Source organism: Manis javanica, chromosome 10 (genome assembly GCF_040802235.1).
Source record: "Manis javanica isolate MJ-LG chromosome 10, MJ_LKY, whole genome shotgun sequence".
Taxonomy (NCBI): domain Eukaryota; kingdom Metazoa; phylum Chordata; class Mammalia; order Pholidota; family Manidae; genus Manis; species Manis javanica.
Window position 1 is genome coordinate 19,421,568 of NC_133165.1, and position 6,000 is coordinate 19,427,567.

Consider the following 6,000-nt stretch of genomic DNA (forward strand, 5'->3'; position numbering starts at 1 on the left):
GGAAGGTCTGCAGCAGGTAGCTATTGGCCCAGAGCACATTCCAAGCCAACGGCACAACTACACTAGGATTCCTCTAAGGGTGGGCAAGCCTGCTCCTGATGCACCCAGGCCCCACCCGAGTCACAGGAGAAAAGCTAGCCCATGCTCCTTCTCTTTCATATTTCCGATTCACTGAGGGGCGGGTCTGACTCACGCTAGGTGGTCCTGAACCTCTGCAAGGGTCAGGCTCCTAACAGGCCAACAGGCACACTCAAATAAGGAGAGTTCCGACTTTCCTGATAAGGGCTCTACCACGGAGTGGGTGTAGATAAGCCATTCCCAACCGGGGTGACTTTGCCTCCCAGAGGACATTTGGCAACGTCTGGAGACATTTTGGTACTACTGGGAGGGTACTATTGGCATCTAGTGGGTAGAGATCAGGGGTGCTGATAAACACCCTACAGTGTACAGGGTAGGCCCCCAACAAAGAAGTATCTAGCCCTAAAGGTCAACAGTGCCTCAGTTGAGAAATTCTGCTCCAGAGTAAGTATGACTATCCCATTTCACAGATGATGAGACTGAGGCTTCAAGATGCTAATGCAAACCTCCACCTGTGCTCTGAATCCCATCTCCTCTCACCTGCTCAAGGACATACTCCAGTGACTGTCCCTCTCCTTCCCACATCATCAATTTTGTCTTCTCATGTAGCAATTCCTACAGCATATAAAGATGTTGTAATATCTCCCCCATATTTAATAAAAACCATGCCTTTGCCCACGTGCCTTCCTGCTGCAGCCCCACTTCTCTGCTCTGAGCTCTCTTCTTCCATCACAAGAGCAGCCAGGCCCTCCCTGAGAGCTACCACCATGACTGCTGCTCCGGGCTCTGGCCCCAGGCCCTTTTGTTGCTGTCTCCTTCACCCTGCACTGAATTAACTACAAAGTGGCCGTAACATCTGGAAGCACAGGTGCACACACAGTAAATGCTTTACTGATACTATATAACAAACAGATGATACATTCAATGATATTATTGGATCCCTTCAATGCACACTGCAATTCACCCTGCATTCCTATCAAGCCCCACATAGACTCGTGGTGCACTGCACTTCTTTCAAGCCCCGCATAAACACATGGTGCACTGCACTTCTATAAAGCCCCACATAGACACACAGTGTGCCGTCTCAGAAAACGTGTTTCCAGTTTTCACTGAATAAACCTGCACCTTTAACATATCATAGAACAGGGGTTCAGCAAACTTTTCCTGTAAAAAGCCAAACAAGAAATATTTTAGGCTTTGCGGGTTATACAGTCACAACTACTTGACTCTGTTCTTGCACCTCGAAAGCATCCATAGACAGCACATTAATAAATGAGAGTAGCTTTTTACAAAAACAGGCTTGGGCTGGATTTACTCCACAGCCCATGGTTTGTCAACCCACTGCCCTAGCAGAATTAATCAGAGGAGGACTTTAAAAATTTAAATAGTGCCTATGTTTCCAGACTTCACAGCTACCCAGTAAGCAGTATGACAGTTGCATGTCAAGGGTGCCCAGCAGGCTGCAGACCAGGCCACATCTTAATCATTTCCCATCTTCCCTGATCCTAGAACAACACCCTACATCAGAGCCTTGCAAGGGACTAGAATTTATAGTCCCATCTGCAGGCATCTGGGAGGGTTGGTGCACTCAGGCCAGTGGTGAGTTTAGTGCTATTTTTGTTGCTTGACTTCCACCACCCCCAAAAATCCACTGCCATTTCGAATAAAGAAATGGAAAGAAAGTATAAGTGGAGGAGGAGAGGGGAAGAAAGGGTAGCCCAATACAGGCCAGAGGCATGTGCAAGACCAAGATCAGAGCCTTCCAACGCCCACAGGGTCAGGTGGAGAACAGCGGGAGGAGGGGAGGCAGAAAAGGGGTGAGGCAGAGCCTGTGGGAACCAAGGCAGATGCCCTTAGAGATGACCGTTGCGGAGGGCGCCTCACAGCCTCACAGCTACAGCAGCACAGGGTTGCCCCAACTTCTGTTTTTTCCAAGAAAAGCTGAAAATTCAGATTTTCATGTTAACTAGGTAACACCTAATTACACTCTTTGTAGAACAGTGTTTCAGCCAGCTCTGCAAGAACCAAACACAACATGCCTCGCGGCCAGATCTGCTACCCATCTTCCATTCTGAGATATACACTAAACCTTCACAACCACCTGCAAGGCGGGTGCTGGCAGCCCTGTTGTAACAGATTAAGGTACTGAGACTGGGCAACACTGATCACTTGCCCAAGGAACGGCTCCGAGACAGACCCAACACTGTCCCAAAGTCCATGCTTTCCAATCTCCACAAGACCACGCTAACCTCTTGAGCAGCTCAGCTTCTGCACAGAAAAACAGATCCCACTGCAAAGCACGACCAAAGACAAACCAACCTCCCACGGCTGGCTCAGATGTCACCTTCTCTGAGTGGCCTTCCCACCACAGGCAGGATAAACCGTCCTCTAAATGGTGTTCCCACAGCCCTCCAGCCACACCATGGCCCTGACACAGTCTCTAAGACGGGAAGGACTGCAGGAACCATGACCCTGCTCCTGGCATCTCCCCTGGGTTGTGAGCCTTCTCAGGGAAGGAAACTGAGCCCTAAAGCAACCCTGCTCCCAGAAGGAACTCAAGTCGTTGAACCAAGACTCCAGGGCTGCCTTGAACAGAGAGAACCAGAACGCACCAGGACTGGGGGGCAGCTGGCGTGTGTAACACTGAGTGAAGCGGCAGTTCCGTCTGCTCCGGCATTAGCACACAAACCGATGAAATGGACGTCATTCTTCCCCAAAGTCAGGGTGCTGGCTCCCAGGACTGTGCGGAAAAGTGGCACAGCCGGGTGCGAACAAAAGGACACACTGTCCACCACGGCACAATGGAGAGAGACAGGCTCTGCTTCAAGGCTCCAACCATTCAAGTGGCTCTGTGATGTCTAAGATCAAAGACTGAGTCGACAGCAGGGTCATAAATGGGCAAAGAATTTACTCTGGAGCAGGAGTCAGGGAACATTTCTTTAAAGAGCAAAATGTTAAATCTTTTAGGCTTTATTATCACTTTTTCTGCTTTGAATGAAAACCACAAATATTCTTTTTCATTCGCTCATTGCAGCCAATTCTTTATGCCAACTACAGACCACTGCTGGAGATGACCCAGTCAATGACAAAGAGAAAAGCATGACCTTCAACATTCCAGAAAAATAAGAAAAAAATTGCCAAAATGTACATAAACATCAAGCAAGAAACAGCAGCAAATTACCCACAGAGCCCCAAACTCTGGTGTATCAGACCCTTAGAGCTTGTCTTTTCCACAAATTATCTGACTTCTCAGGGCCTGGTTTCCCCATTCTTGAAATTTGGATTTCAGTGTCTTTCTAACTTAAGAAGGATTCTTGACAGGATAATTACTAATGGAAGTGAGCACTGAGGACCTTACAAAAGACAGTGCTAAGAATCACAATGACTTTCTGTCCTTACAAGGTCTACTTTTCCAGTAAGAATAAAATCATTATATGAAAATCAGAATTCCTTATCTTGCAGCACTGGTAATCAAGGATTCCCACCTACTGAATTCTTTAAGAAAACAAAAATAAATCTTGACCACTACCCCCCTAATACAGCCACCACATGTGGCAAGTATCCTTGCTCCTGCCAATTTGTTTACATCTACATTTTTGTGGTATCAATAATGTTCAAGGACCAAAAACTTTAATTAGGCCAAAAATCATTCACTCTGGCAACAGAAGCTGGACTACCTCTCTAGAAACCCCCTTGGCTGCTCCCTCATTAGGACCATCAATTTCACAAATCTTGTTCTTGACTAGCAAAACAAAAGGCACACAACTTGTAAAAACATGATCCAGATAACCAGAAAGTGAAAAATGAAGAGAGACAGATCCCTCTGACCTCCAGAAACTCCTGGCTTAAAGGCTAGGGCCAAGGGGGCTGGACACAAGGACTCTTCAGAGGCGATTCCACAGAGAGGAGAAAACAGATGGTGAGGGTAGGTGGGTCCTCCTAAGTAAATCCAGATCCCAGGTGGGCAAGCTGAGAGGCTTCCCTGAGTCACTCCCACCTCCACATACAACACCCAGGAATGACTTAGCACCACAACACCAAGAGACCTCTTCAGAGGAAAGGACTGAGAATACCACCAAGTCCAGGAACTAAACTTCAAATACACTGAGGACAAGCTGTCCACAAGCACTTCCCTGTCCCTCCCAACCTCCCCACCAAAACTACATCCCTCACTGATGGGAGGGAGAGGGGCGGACTGGGAAAACCAAAGGATGGTCCCCAGATGGGCTCAGCACTGGACAAGAAGGGAAGATTTGCAGGCATGGACAAGGGAGACCTCAAATAAGCTAGGAAAAGAACTAGAAGGGGCTGGAGAATGAAAAAATAACCAAAACATAAGAGGCAAGGACCAGAAAGGGAAACTCAGGCTGAACAACTGGTGACTGGAACAGCAAAGCACCGGGGGACAGGATACAAGAGAATAGAAGGGACAGGGGAGACGAAGTGGCTGGAGAACTCAGAGACCTCTGGGGACTGAGAGCTAGGAGGTCACGGGGCTCAGGAATCAGCAGGCTAAGTCTCCAGAGATGACACTCTGCCTGTACGGAGACTGGAGTTAATGGGTACAAGAGGCCTTGGTGGTGGGAATGACTGGGGAGCAGGGGGGGTGGCCGGAACTGGGTCTCAGTAGTTTTAGGGGTTAAGAGGGACTGAGACACTGGAGGTCTGAGGGCTGGGGGTCTGGTAACGGGGCAGAGAGGTCGGCGCATTGGCAGAGGCAGGAAAACGGGGGGCAGATGTCTAGGAGCTGGTTGTAAGTGATGGGCAAGAGTGAGGGACTAGAGCGTGCCTGGACTCGGGACGCCTGAGAACTGCGGGTGTCCGGGGCCAGGAACTGGGCGTGCCTGGCATCAGGGAACCGGGAGCTTTGCAACGGGGGTCTGCGGAGAGCGGGACGCGGGGACCCCGGAGCCGGACCGCGCGGCTGGAGCAGCCGAGCCGAGGCGCCCGGGGCGGGTCACAGCTGCGCCGCCGCCACTCACCGCTCATGGTGCCGCTCCCCGGGCCGGTGCCTCCCCCGCGCGCCGCCACTGCCGCCACTGCCGCCGCGGAGCTCCAGACAGGCCGGGAGACAGCGCGCCCCGCCCCGCCCCGGAAGTTGAGGGCCGCCGCCGCGGCTCCGCCCCCCGACGCGGAACGTAGATGCGGGCGCCCTGGAGGCCCCGGGGCTGCGGTTCCTGGCGTTCAGCGAAGCCGCGGGGTCCTAGCTTGTGGGCCCACCTGTGGGAGAGCCCCCGGAGCGTCAGGAGGCGGCCGGCCAAACAGGACGCCTCCCCGCCGGGCGGGTTCCCACAGCCGTCGGAGACCGTGAGCCAGGCCTCGAGGAATGGGACCACATCGCTCCAGAACGCCGGATGCCGAGAAGGGAAATCGAGTCGTGGGCCAGAACGTCGGGACAAGGAGGCGGGCAGCCCCGAAGGGCGACTCGAAGGAGACGACTTTTGGGCTTAGATCTGGATGAGAAGGAGACGGCTCCGGAAGATCCGCAGGAAAGGGGTTCCAGAAGGAGCAGCAGGTGCAAAGACCCTGCCTGGAGGGGGTGACTGGAGAGAGCGTGAGAGAGGAAAGGGTGGTGAGAGGAGCTTGAAGAGGTAGCGAAGGGCCTTGCAGGCCATGGTAACCCCTTACCATATTTGGACTGTTCTACCAACTCTCAGTAGGTAAGGAAAAGAAAAACCGTTGCAGCAATTTAAGCAAAGTGACACAATCTAAATTAGGTTTTAAAGACCGTTACTCTTCCTGGGTTGAGAATGAATTGTAGTGGCGCAGAGTGAAGGGGCCATTGCTGTCTGCTGACCAGCGGGAAGTAACAGTGCCTGAAGCCTGGCTGGTGGTGGCATGGAGATGGGGTGGATGGATCGCCTGAGAATACGTGTTCACACTAATCTTCGGGAAGTCCAGGGTACTGCCTCATTTTACAGA

General features: G+C 51.6%; 1 pseudogene; it reads right to left on the reverse strand.

Annotated features, from left to right (window-relative positions):
• LOC140843705 (sorting nexin-29-like) overlaps window positions 1-5,067 on the reverse strand; it is an 80,944-nt pseudogene extending 75,877 nt beyond the window's left edge.
• Between the last annotated feature and the right edge of the window lie 933 nt (window positions 5,068-6,000).